This window comes from Kogia breviceps, chromosome 1 (assembly GCF_026419965.1).
Source record: "Kogia breviceps isolate mKogBre1 chromosome 1, mKogBre1 haplotype 1, whole genome shotgun sequence".
Classification (NCBI taxonomy): Eukaryota; Metazoa; Chordata; class Mammalia; order Artiodactyla; family Physeteridae; genus Kogia; species Kogia breviceps.
Window position 1 is genome coordinate 45,279,847 of NC_081310.1, and position 14,642 is coordinate 45,294,488.

Here is a 14,642-nt window from a genome sequence, read left to right on the forward strand (position 1 = left end):
CCAGGCTCTGTTCTAGGCATTTGGGTTACTGTGTGTGTGTGTGTGTGTGTGTGTGTGTGTGTGTGTGTGTGTGTGTGAATGTGTAGGGGAGACAAAAAAGACAAAATTTCCTACCCTCAAGGAGTTTATATTTTAGTAGAAGGAGACAGACAATAAACAGTACACCCAATAAATAAGTGAAGTATATAGCAAAAAGTAAATTATATAGTATGTGAAAAGATGATGATTCTATGGACAAGCGTAAGGGGGCATGAAGGGTTGTAATTATAAATAGGGTAGTTAGGGTTAACCTCATTGAGAAAGGAACCTTTGAGTTAATACCTGAAGGAGGTAAAGGAGTGAAACACATGCCTATTTGGAGGAAGAAGGATGCAGGCAGAGGAAACATGGCAGAGACAAGAGTGTGTCTGGCAGGTTCCAGGAATAGCAAGGCAGGCTGTGAAGCTGGAGTGGTGTGAGTAGGCAGGTGTGTTATAAAGTTGGGGTCTGGGCTGTTTTGTCTGTCTGGAAGAAAGACATTGAACCTACGAGAGCAACTTTCATGCCTAATAGCAGCATGGTCTGACCTCAGTCTTCTTTTCCTTGTAGGAAGCCCTGTAGGAGTCCCAGAGTGATGAGACTCCGTGCCTGGCCTGAGACACCCAGTTAGCGCCTGCAAATCAGGATTTCCTCTCCCAGCAATAAAGCATCCAGGCTTTGCATCTGTAACAGCCTCCCCTGTAATTTATGCATTCTATGGTGAGTTTACATGCTGACTCTGTCATTATCTGAGTTTAATACCATTGCCATTTGCATATGTTTGATGGGGATGGGGTGGGCAGGATACCTCTGGACAGATTCCAAGTTGGAAGTCTGCATGTCTCTTCTCACCCTTACTTCTTCCCCAGTCCTATGCCTTTTGCAGGGCCTGGGCCAAAGCCAATGGTCTATATTGCTAGGTAATAGGTGAGTGTTCTCAGTAGCCATGTTGCCCTCTTTTGTGTCTGCCTCATTTCTTGTCCCTACTGTGCCTCACTCCCAACATTCCTGACTGCTCAGTACCCAGTACAGTACAGTGAACCTGCCTCCCTCATCAACCACCAACACTGACTCTCAATGAGGAACTGATACATTTGCTCAAATTAACATAAGCCTGGGGGTTACCACTTGGGGGGCAGGATTCTCCTTTTTGACAGAGAATAACAGAATTTCTCTTTTATTATGCCATTTCATCTATCATCAACTAGAATGGAGAGGGTTTGCGGGTGTTGGGGAGGCTTCTCAACATCCCAGAACCCTGAAAATTATTACCAAATGGTAGGCAGTCACCTACTCCAACTTAGGTTTCTGCTTCCCACTTACCCCTAGCTCAGCTCTGCCTGTTTTCCCTAAATCATTTTTCTGCACAGAACTTTGCTGACATTTTTTTTTGGGGGGGTGGGGGGCTAGGAAACCTTCTGTAGATAGTAAGATATACAGGCATACCTCATTTTATTGCGCTTCGCAGATACTGCATTTTTTTTTACAAATTGAAGGTTTGTGGCAACCCTGTATCAAGCGAGTCTATCGGCACCATTATTTCGATAGCATTTGCTCACTTCATGTCTCTGTGTCACATATTGATAATTCTCATAATATTTCAAACTTTTCATTATTATTATATTTGTTATGGTGATCTGTGATCAATGATCTTTGATGTTACTCTTGCAAAAACATTAGCACTTATTGAAGTCACAGGTGATGATTAGCATTTTTTAGCAAAAAAGTATTTTTAATAAAGGTGTGTACATTGTGTTTTAGACATAATGCTATTGAACACTTAATAGATTACAGTATAATATAAACATACCTTTTATATGCAGTGGGATACCAAACAATTTGACCTGCTTTTGGTGGTGGTCTAGAATCAAACCTATAATATCTCCCAGGTGTGCCTGTATAGTGAAATGTTTGTGTGAGCCTCTGAATTGCTCTTAGGAGCCAGGAAGCAATTCAAGCCATAAGGAGGAATTGTTGCCCAATGGCAAGCAATTAGGTTTATTTTACAAGACTCTGTTTTCCATGTTGTTTGCATTGTGAAATAGCGTGCACAGGTGTCCCCATTTGATTCAATTTCAATTCTCATCATGATTGATAGTCCCACCCCACCTGGTCACAGCCAGATCACTTTGCAGTTTGCCCTTGTCTGCTGGGCTGTGGTCTGAGTGGGGAGCCAGGGCCAGACATTTTAAGGACTCAGAATGAATAAACGTGTCAGCCTCACCCTTCTCCTCCAATTTTCACCACTTCAGATTTTTTTCTATTCAACCAACAAAAGTCTAATCCACATTTCTTTGTAAAGAGGCACTGCCAGCCTACAGACAACATGAAACTGAATGGAGGAATGACAAATGTTAGAGCCACAAAACCCTTGGAAGAGCTAAAAAAAAGAGGACACATTAAGACCCATTTCTGATCTTGTGTCCCTTTGTTCATGTCATTGCCATCACCAATACCATCATCATATCAGTGGTATCATCATCAAGTTAACACGATAACCATAAATTATTGAATATGTATTATTTTGTCACTTTGGCAAGTATTTTATGAGAATAGATTGTTATCTCAACCACCTTAAAAAGTCACCTTAAAAATCCCCATATTACAGATTAAAAAAACTGAGGTTATGAGATGGTTAGTAACTTGTCCCAGGTCTAAGCCAACCAAATAGGCAAAAGTCTCTATAATCAAATGAAGATAAATAGTTAAAATGTGTTTGTATAAATAAAGATAGATATTAAGGTAGTAATTTACCTTTGCAAGATTCTAAAGAGCTTTTTTACCTAGGAATCTTTCCTGGTGACTTAAGATGGGACTCTGTCACATGTTGACTGCTCAGTATCACATCTCCTGCTCATATAAACCATTTATTTTTTCATAAGTTTATCAAAGTATAATTGATTTAAAATGCTGTGTTAATTTCTGCTGTACAGTGTATATTATTTTTCAAATCCTTTTCCATTATGGTTTATCACAGGATATTGAATATATTTCCCTGTGCTATACAGTAGGACCTTGCTATTTATCCATCCTATATATAATAGTTTGCAACTGCATATAAGCCATTTCTACATCACCCTTGGCCTGACCTCTCGTCTCTCTTTGTTGGTTCCCTTTCTCTGTCTTCTGTATCCCAACAGTGACAGTTGGTTGGCTCCTGGGTAGGTGCCTACAAACCAAGGATGCAAGGACTTCTTTATCAGTGAGTCAAATACCACCTCCTCTGTGAAGGCTTCCTATCACTAAGGCACAGAGCTCCTTCCTCTGTGCTTACAAAGCACACTGCTCCTAGTTCAATTAGTAATACATTTCATATTATTAATAGTATGTCCTATGCAATGCTCACACGGCCCTTCTTTACAAGTACCAGGCTTTGTTCTAAGACTTCAACATTTATTGACCCATCTAATCTTCACAAGAACCCTGCATGGTGGGTACTATCCCCATGATACAGATGAGGAACCAAGGCACAGTAACTTGTCAGGGTCATCAGGCTAGTGGCAGAGCTAGGATGATGGACCTAGACAGTTTGGAGCTAGCACCTAGGCCTTAGTCACATCCCCTTTCAGTGGTGGGCTTTACTTGCTCACATAGCTGTGTTCTAATAAGGCTGTGACCTCAAAGGCCCAGTGCATCTTTTGTATCTCTTTGTCCTCAGCCCTGTGCTCATTGCCTGTCACCTAGCAGGCACTCAAGAATTACTTGTCAAGCAAGTGAGCGAGAGAAGGGTGACCACTGGGACAGACTAAGAGGCAACCAGGTCAAACCACCCAGGTTTGTCTTTGCTTTAAGACATCTAATTGCTACCAGGACAAAGAGAAAGTGAGAGAAGCAGGAGAGGTATTGTAGAACAAGCCTTGTTTGACCTGGATCTTCTCTGACTCCATCCCTTTTCTCCTCTCTTCTATTAGTTTCTATGCACCTACCCTGAATTTTCCCCACTTAGGTTGCATTTATCTCACCCTCCTTTGTCCTCTCAGCTAGATCTCCATTGTGGTACCAGTCACACCTCATCAGACAGTCTACATGTATCTGTCTCCCCTCCCTCACTGCAACCCAGACAGTGAACAACTTGAGGGAATGACCTTGTCTGCATCATCTTGTTCCCAGTGTCTAGAAGAGGGCCTGACCTACCAGAGTCCCCCAGGCCATGCTTCTTAATGAAAGGATGCTTAGCCATTGCTAGACCTGGTCCAGGTGGGCGAAGAAAGTACAGGAAGGAAGTAATTTTCAAGTATTTGAAAAAACAAAGCAGAACAAAACACAACACAAAATTAAGACTGTAATCTCTGGCCCAAGGAACTGAGAATCATTTAGAACTTGTTTCTCATCCTCTTCTCTCTCTCTTTCCCTCTGGCTCTTGTCATCTGGTAAATGATGCAGACAAATTCTTTTCTCAGGATTGGTTAAGAGAGGCTGAAAAGGTTGTTGGACTGTGTGGGGGTTAGGGTTAGAGGAAACATAAAACAATAAAGATGATTTAATTTATATCTGATCACAGCAATCAGCTGTCTATGCCATTAATTACACCCTCAAAGTTATTAAAGAGAACCTCTGTCATAGGTACCTTATTAGCTAGGGATTTATGGAGCACAGAACCACAGCAGGAAATACTGATATTTCACTCACAGCATCACCCGTGGATATCTGGGTTGTCTGTCTCTCAGCCCTATCTCTTCTCTTATATCCTCATTCGTAGGCCCCATAGCCTCAGGCTCAACTCCCAGAATGTTTTGTTCCTAAAGTGTGCATGATGGTAAACAGTCTCACTCACTTGTGCTTCTATTCATTTTGCATCTCTTTCACACCTATGGCTATAATATTCCTACTTTCTAGGCACAAGGTGTTCTGGGCTCTGTCAAATATTTGATTTGAACAATTTCTGTGTTGTAAATCACCTCCTGTTATACTACTTCTGGTTTCAATCTACTTTTTAAGAGAAGAAAACTGGACATTGGATTTCATTTATCCAGGTCTCGTGCTGTGCCACGAATCCTAGAACCCGAGCCCTTAGTTTCCTTGGCCTCTGTTTTCCCTTGAAGCCCCAGTGTACACGGGTCTTACCTGTCACCTAAGGAAACTTCCAGGTTTCTTACTTGTGTCTCTGGACAAGGTAAATAAGTTGCCTCAACGTTAAAGGAACACTTTATTTTAAACACAATTAGATATTTTACTCATCACCAGAAGCAACTTATTCCTAATTATAACCAATTATTATGTGTGATATCAGAAAAAACAACAAATTGCAGTTTAAGATTGGAAATCTCTGTGGAAGAGTAGTGATATGGAGCCATTTGTGTCAACTCAAGTCAGAGAATTTTCCTTTGAAGGTAACATTTTTAAGAACTAAAAGAGTTCCCACATTTTGATCCTTTGAAGTACCAAAGTGACAACATAGGAAGAGATGACATGAGAAAAGTGGTAATTTAGTTATTTACCCAGAAATGCAGACTTGGGTGTTATTAATGAGTGGCTAGATCACACCTGACATTTTACAAAGTGACTTGCAATCACATCTGTGTGAGAGGGTGCATACACACATGCACACACGCACACAGATACACACGTGAATATATACTCCATGTGGAATAGAATGAGAGAAGAGGACAGAACTAGGTATTATCCTCAGGGGCAGAATCTACTGTAAATAGTGCCTGTCTTGGTAAGATAGGATAAGAAAAGTACAAGCAGGAAATGGAGAGGTAAGGAATTAAATCCATGAATGATGAGCATTAGCTGGGTGAGGCTTATATGCATACACATAAGTTAAATCACTCCATTCACACAGTCATATGCATTTATGGTTTTTTACAGCTCCTTAATGGGTCTAGATTGCTACTGCTGCTCTGAACTTAAAGGTTGAAGGAATCAGCCTTTGGGATTGTCTATGGGAATAATGCCCAATGTAGCATTACATGTTGGAGCTCCAGATATTTATGCTTTCAATTGGCTGTTGATCTTATGGTGTGTCACATAGCAGCTAGGAGAGATGAGTGGTGGATTTGACTCTTTATTTATTATTATTTGTTTTATTTTTTCCAGCGCTATTGAGGTATATTTGACAGAAAATTTGTATATATTTAAGGTGTATGATGTGATGATTCGATATATGTATATATTATGAAATGATTACCACAATCAAGCTAATCAACACATCTATCACCTCACAGTTATCTTTTTTTTCTATAAAATGTTTTTAACATCTTTATTGGAGTATAATTGCTTTACAATGGTGTGTTAGTTTCTGCTTTATAACAAAGTGAATCAGCTATACATATACATATGTCCCCATATCTCTTCCCTCTTGCGTCTCCCTCCCTCCCACCCTCCTTATCCCACCCCTCTAGGTGGTCACAAACCACCGAGCTGATCTCCCTGTGCCATGCGGCTGCTTCCCACTAGCTATCGGTTATGTATTATTTTTTTGATGAGATTACTTAAGATCTATTCTCTTTGCAAATTTCAAGTACATTATACAGTATTGACTGGAGTAAGCATACTTTACATTAGATCCCCACAACTCACTCAACTTATAACTGAAAGTTTGTACTTTGGCCAACATTTCCCCATTTACCCCACTCCCCAGCCCATGACAATCACCATTCTGTTCTGCTTCTGTGAGTCTGACTTTTTATTTTCCACATATAAGTGAGATCATATAGTGCCTGTATTTCTGTGTAGGATTTCCTTCTTTTTTTTATAGCTGAATAATGTTCCATTGAATATATATGCCATTGTGTGTGTATATATTATAAAAGATGGATATATATATATATATATATATATATATATATATATATATATATATTTATCCATTCATCTGTTAATGGACACTTAGGTTGTTTCCATATCTTGGCTGTTGTGAATAATGCTGCAATGAACATGGGAGTGCAGATATCTCTTCCAGATACTGATTTCATCTCCTTTGTATATATATCCAGAAGTAGAATTTATTGATCATACAAGAGTCCTATTTTTAATTTTTTGAGGAACATCCATAATATTTTCCATAACAGCTATACAAATTTACATTCTCACCAAAAATGTGCAAGGGTATAGTTTTTTCCATACCCTTGTCAACACTTGTTATCTTTTGACTTTTTGATAATAACCATTCTGACAGGTGTGAAGTGGTATATCACTGTAGTTTTTATTTGCATTTCCCTGATGATTAGTGATATTGAGTACCTCTTTGTATACTTATTGACCTTTTGTTTGTTTTCTTTGGAAAAATGTCTATTCAAGGTTCTTTGCCCATTTTAAAATAGAGGTCTTTGGTTGTTATTACTGTTTGCTATTGAGTTGTATGAATTCTTTTTATATTTTGGATATTAACCTCTTAGCAGATACATGTGTTGAAAATACTTTCTGCCATTCATACATTGCCTTTTCACTTTATTGATTGTTTCCTTTGTCATGTAGAAGCATTTTAGTTTGATGTATTCACACTTTTTTATTTTCCCTTTTGTTGCCTTTGCTTTGGGTTTTATTTCCAAAAAATCATTGCCAAAACTAATGTCAAGGAGATTTTTCTCTGTTTTTTTCTAGGAGTTTTATGGTTTCAGGTATTACACTTACATCTTTAATCTATTTCTGATTAATATTTGTGTGTGGTGTAAGATAAGGTTCCAATGCTATTCTTTTGCATGTGGATATCCAGTTTCCCTAACACCATTTATTGAAGAGACTATCCTTTCCCCATTCTGTATTCTTGGCACCCTCATCAAAGATTAGTTGATCATATACATGTGGGTTTATTTCTGGGGTCTCTATTCTGTTCCATTCGTTTATGTGTTTGTTTTTATGTCAGTACCACACTATTTTGATTACTATAGCTTTTCAATATAGTTTGAAATCAGGAAGTATGATATCTCTAGCTTTGTTCTTTCTCAAATTGCATTGGTGATTTGGGATTTTTTTGGTTCCTTACAAATATTGGGAATTTTTTTGTATTTCTGTGAAAAATGCTATTGGAATTTTGACAAGGATTATATTGAATCTCTAGATTGCATTGGGTAATATGGACATTTTAATAATATTAATTCTTCCAATCCATGAGCATGGGATATCTTTCCATATGTTTGTGTCTTTTAAAATTTCTTTCATCAATGCTTATATTTTTCAGTGCACAGATCTTTCACCTCCTTGGTTAAATTTATTCCTATGCATTTTATTCTTTTCAATGACATCATAAATTGGGTTATTTTCTTAATCTTGGGGGACAATTTGTTGTTCATGTATGGAAATGCAAGTTATTTCCATATGTTGATTTTGTATCCTGCAACTTTATTGAATTTATTAGTTCTAAGAGGTTTTTGGTGGAGTCTTTAGGGTTTTCTATATTAAAATAAGATCATGTCATCTGCAAACAGACAATTTTACTTCTTCCTTTCTGATTTGGATGCCTTTTATTTATTTATTTTTTTACCTAATTGCTGGGGCTAGGATTTCTAGTACTATGTTGAATAGAAGTGGCAAAAGTGGGCATCCTTATTTTGTTCCTGATCTTAGAGGAAAAGCCTTCAACTTTTCACCATTGAGTATGTTAGCTGTTGGCTTTTTCTATATAGCCTGTATTATGTTGGGGTACACTTCTTCTATACCTAATTTCTTGAGAGTTTTTATCATGAAAAGATGTTGAATTTTGTCAGGTGCCTTTTCTGCATCTATTGAGGCAATTATATAATTTTTATCTTTCATGCTGTTAATATGGTGTATCACATTTATTAATCTGTGTGTGTTTAACCATCCTTGCATGGAAGGGATAAATCCCACTTGATCATGGTGTATGATCCTTTCAGTGTGCTGTTGAATCCAGTTCTCTAGTATTTTGTTGAGGATTTTTGCATCTACATTCATCAGGTCTATTGACTTATAATTTTCTTTTCTTGTAGTGTCCTTATCTGGCTTTGGTATGAAGGTAAAGCTGGCCTCTTAAAATGAGTTTGGAAGTGTTCCCTCCTCTTGAATTTTTGGGAAGAGTTTGAGAAGGACTGGCATTAATTCTTTGAATGTTCAGTGGAATTCACCAATGAAGCTATCTGGTCCTGGACTTTGCTGGGAAGTTTTTGATTACTGATTCAATCGCTTTACTAATAATTGGTCTGTTTAGATTTTCTATTTCTTCATGATTCAGACTTGGTAGGTTGTATGTTTCTAGACATTGATCCATTTCTTCTAGGTTGTCCAATTCGTTGCATAACTTTTCATAGTAGTTCCTTGTGTATTTCTATGGCATCAGTTGACTCTTTACTAATGACCCTTGGGACTTCTACGTGTGTTCCTCTCCCAAAACAGGTGGCAAAACCTATTAAAGCCAAAGGTACCTAATCCCCTCCTTTTAAAGAGAGGGAAACTGGGTCAGAGAGGAGCCAGATCTGTATAAGGTCCCATAACCTTTTAGTGCCTGAAGCCAGACCTTCCTACTAAAAGCTCTTCCTATCATTGAATGGCACTTTCTAGGCTTGTAGGGTACCCAGCTGGCAACACTGATACTGGTGACAAAGGTGATGAGTGTGCACCACTCTCCGTCACTCTCTTCACTCTGGAAGTGGCCCTCAACTATGAAATGAAGTGCCCTGTGGTTGAAATGAATATCTATACACGGTTCCCCTTATTCCAGATCAATCAGATGTACTGTATTCCTTTAATAGATCAAGGACTATCTTTTACACTGAATATAGAATACACTGTAGAGCTTCCAAACTGGAAGCTTCATTCATTCAGAAAATATTCATTGAGTGCCTACTATGTGTCATGCCCCCTTCATGCATAGGAAATGCAACAGGGCATATGACAAAGTCCCCACACTCGTGGAACTTATTTTATTTTCAGAGAGACAGAATCCACAACATCCACTGGCTGTAGATGAGGAACAGCTGCTCCTTTTAGGGTGACATGTGGCCCCTGTGGTCTACTGTAGTTCCCCACATTCACTTGAGATATTGATATGTCCTAATATCTAGCAACTTCTCTTGTTTCAGTTTCCTGCCTGGCCTCTGTGAGATTTTAAGTTTAAACCCTCCAAGCCACAACTCTAGCATCATAGAGTAAGAACTTTTTGACTTTCAACAGTAAGAACAAGCATGATTTCAGGCCCTCAACCCCATCCAGCTGGGTACAGTCTCTGGCTATTAAAGGATTTAATAAGTCAAGCTTTATGATTGGGACATATGCATGAGGAGACAAATTTAGACTGAGCAGGGGTTACTGCAAATCACAACTGAGGGACATCAGAGGTGTAGAAGTTGGGGTAGGAGGGAGGACAACGTTAATCAGAGAGAGTGATTATGGAATCTAATTAACCTCTTATTTTCATTTGCTGAAGGAACATTCAGTTCACTTAACACCACTCCACAGATCCTTCTACTCTCATCTGTACCCAGGGGAAAAAACATTCCAGTGTAATAGAGCATTTGGACAGCAGCAGACTTCAGCAGGGAAAGCATGTAGCTGAAAATGTGGAGCCTTGGGTCCCAGTCTCAGCTCTACTCTACTAGCTGTGTGACCCTGGGCACAGTGCCTCACCCTGAGGGGACCCAGGGCCCATCTGCTAAGTGTGGAGATTGAACTAAAGCATTTTAATGGTCTTTTTAAGTCCAAAATTCTGTGTTTGTTCTTCAGTGCAGAGCTCCATACTATGACTTAGTAAGGCATGCAGTTACAATTTTGTAATTACTTATTATGGTTCTGTCGATAAGAGTTTGAGTTTTGGAATCAGACAAACCTGAATTCCAATGGAGACCCTACCCACTTAACTGTGGGCCAGTTACTTAATCTTTCTAATCTTCAATTTATGAAACCAGGACAATAATAATAGTATTTATTTTACAGAATTTTTGTGGATTAAATGGACTAATGTATTTGAAGCACTTTGTACAGTGTTTGCATCATAGTAAGACTCAATAAATGTTTAGCTGTTATCATCTAGTTTTAGAATAACTTGGCTACTTTATCTCATTCTTGAAGAAGAAGGGACGGGTCTCTTTTTAAAAAAAAATTGCTTGATGACATGGTGGGTAAGCTAAGTAATGGAGTGAGACTGAAATAGCTCCACAGAAATAAAGCATTTAATATGGGAATAAATGAAGTTGCCACCCAGAACTAACAGCCAGAGTCCTGGTTGGTCTGTAATTAATGAATATGGTGGCCAAGATTTATAAGGATATTATAAGAGGTAACCGCACTGCACGGATCCATGGGTTTTATGCCTGGGCTGAAGGAAGATCAATGGGAAATTCATTAGGCCCAAGATTTAACAGGTAGGGACGAAGTTCTATCCCCAGTGTTAGGGCTCTGTGCATGGCAGCTACTAGGCATGTTTTCTCAGAGGTGGAGGCCAAGGGGATGTGAAAAAAGTTGTTGCTCCCTTGAAGCCAAATGAAAAAAATGATGGCCTCTACCTCTTTGCCTGTTAGAAAATGCAGAGAAGAGACTTCCAACCCAAACTTTTCTAAAGAGCTTTCTCTTTTAATACCTTAGATACAGCCCAGCTAGCAGGTGGGAGGTTTCCTCAGCCTTCCTTTCTGAGAAAGACTTTAGACAGAGCTGCCATGAGCACAGGGTACACTCCACTGTGAGAAGCTTGGGCACCCTGAAGCTGTAATTGCTGGGTACCTGAGATAGTGGATCGGCAAATGGCAGGCCTCTGCAGATGGCTTTGCTATCAAGAGGGACATCTTATGCTGGTCCAAAGTGCATTCCAGGTGGCCCTTCGCACCCCAAGGCTCTGTAGTAAGCTAGAATTTGCTTTGTGGCTTGCCTCACTTTTATCAGTAGCAGAGAGGTGGCTCATAAAATCCTACTACGACCTCTGTTCTGCACGGGGATTTGAGGATAAAAAGCGCATATAAGTTTTCAGTTCCTCTTTTACTCTGTGCTCAAGGAAGACTGAAAATCAGAGCACAGCTTGCTGAGTCTCTCTGGACTCTAATTCTGAGCACACTAGGCCAGGGAAACATCTAATTCAGGCTCACCCCTGGGAAAGGGATTTTCTGTTTTCCCTTTGTCCATGTGTAGTGCTTTTATGCTGTGCCAGTTTTCTGTTGTTACTTCTGCTTCCGTGTCCTTCTTCCAGGAGCCCAGCTTAGTTCTTTTAAGGGTCCTCTCCTGGGATAGCAATGACCTTGGCTGAATATAAACCTGGCACAGTTTGTTCTCATTGTTCATGGATTTAATACATGGTCCCTTCCATTTCACTTGCTTGTACTTTATGTAGCTGCTTGGCCCCTTCTTTTTCATAGTTCACTCATTCTTTAATCCTGCCTTTTATAAATACCTCTTAAAAATACTCATCATCTACTTCCAAATTTCAATTGTAGATTTTTGCTTTGTTTTCTGGATATGATCCTTATATTTCTCCCTTAATAATGGTATACTCTGTGGTCAGAGTATCTGGGTCGTGATATCTATCCCTCCATCAGTCCCAAAGACATATTCCATGCATTTGTATGATATTTTACATTTTACTAATAATTGTAAAATCATTATCATTCATTGTGTATTTACTTTTATCAGGTGCTGTGCTGAATACTTTGTATACGTCATCTCATTTTTATCATGTCACACCCTTATTCCCATTGTACTTTATTAATTTGATTTTTTTATATTATTTTTTTCCAGTTCTGTTGAGATATAATTGACATACAGTGCCATATAACTTTAATGTGTACAGCATAATAATCTGAATTATCTAAATCATGAAATGATTGCCACAGGAAGTTTAGGGAACATCTATCTTCTCATCTAGATACAAAATAAGAGGAAAAAAATTTTTTTTGGTGATGAGAACTCCTAGGATTTACTCTCTTAACAACTTTCATATAGAACACACAGCAGTGTTTAATCATGTTGTACATCCCATCCCTAGTACTTATTTATCTTATAACTGGAAGTTTGTACTTTTAATTAATTAATTATCTTCCAGTTTCATTGAGCTATAATTGACATACAGCACTGTATAAGTTTAAGGTATAGAGCATAATGATTTGACTTACATACATCATGAAACAATCATCACAGTAAGTTTAGTGAACATCCATCATCTCATATAGATAAAAATGAAATAGAAAAAAATTTTTCCCTGTGATGAGAACTCTTAGGATTTGCTCTCTAAACAACTTTCATATATAACATACAATAGTGTTAATTATATTTATCGTGTTGTACATCACATCCCTAGTACTTATTTACCTTATAACTGGAAGTTTGTACTTTTGATTACTTTCATCCAATTCCCCATCTCCCACCTCTGGTCTTTGGTAACAACAAATCTGATCTCTTTTTCTATACTAAACTTTGTTTAGTATATTTCTAAACTTTGTTTGCTTGTTTTTGAAGTATAATTGACTGAACATACTATGTTAGTTCTGTTATACAGCATAATGATTTGATAATTCAATACATTTCAAAATGATCACCTTGATAAGTCTAGTTACAATCTGTTACCATAACAAGAAATCACATAGTAAGTGACAGTATTACCCACACCATACATTTCATACACATGACTCACTTATTTTGAAAGTGGAAGTTTGTGCCTTTTCATCTCTCTCACTTATTTCCTTCATCCCCAGCCCCCTTTCCCTCTGGCAACCAGCTGTTAGTTCTGTGTATCTGTAACTCTTTCTGTTTTGTTATGTTTGTTTACTTGTTTTGTCTTTTAGATTTCACATATAAGTGAAATCATACAGTATTTGTCCTTCTGTGTCTGACTTACTTCACTTAGAATAATACCCTCTAGGTCCATCCATGTTGTGCCAGATGGCAAGATTTCATACTTATTTTATGGCTGAGTAATATATCATTATATAAATATATATGCATTATACATATATATGCATGCTCCATTTTCTTTAGCTATTCATCTCTTGATACGCACTTAGGTTGTGTCCATATCTTGGGCATTGTATACAATGCTGCAATGAACAGCATGTTCATGAACATTTCATGTTCAAAGATACAAATATCTTTTCTAATTAATGTTTTTGCTATCTTCGAATAAATACTCAGGAGTGGAATTGCTGGATCATATGGTAGTACTATTTTTAAGTTTTTAAGGAATCTCCACACTGTTTTCCATAGTGGCTATACCAATTTACATTCCCACCAACAGTGCACAAAAGTTCCCTTTTTGCCACATTGTTGCCAACACTTGTTATTTGTTGTCTTTTAATAATAGCCATTCTGACAGGTGTGAGGTGATACCTCATTGTTGTTTTGATTTGCATTTCCCTAATGATGAGTATATTGAGCATCTTTTCATATGCCTGTTAGTCATCTGTATGTCTTCTTTGGATAAATGTCTATTTAGATCCTCTGCTCATTTTTTAATTGGGTTCTTTGCTTTTAAGATGTTGAGTTGTATGATTTCTATGTATACTTTGGATATAAACCCCTTATTGGATATATGGTTTGCAAATATCTTCTCCCATTCAGTGCTTGACCTTTTCATTTTTCCTTAACTGAGAAAAAGCCTTTTAGTTTGATGTAGTCCTATTTGTTTATTTTTGCTTTTGTTTCCCTTGCCTGGGGAGACATATCCAAAAAATATTACTGAAACTGATGTCTAAGAGCATACTGCCTATGTTTTCTTCCAGAATTTTTATTGTTTCAGGACTTACATT

At 38.0% G+C, this 14,642-nt stretch overlaps 1 long non-coding RNA gene across 1 annotated transcript in view; it reads left to right on the forward strand.

Moving 5' to 3' along the window:
* Window positions 1-710: 710 nt before the first annotated feature.
* LOC136793320 (uncharacterized) overlaps window positions 711-14,642 on the forward strand; it is a 226,911-nt gene continuing 212,979 nt past the window's right edge. Inside the window, exon 1 of the long non-coding RNA XR_010838531.1 lies at window positions 711-738. This is a non-coding gene — a long non-coding RNA (uncharacterized lncRNA). The remainder of the gene's footprint in view (window positions 739-14,642) is intronic.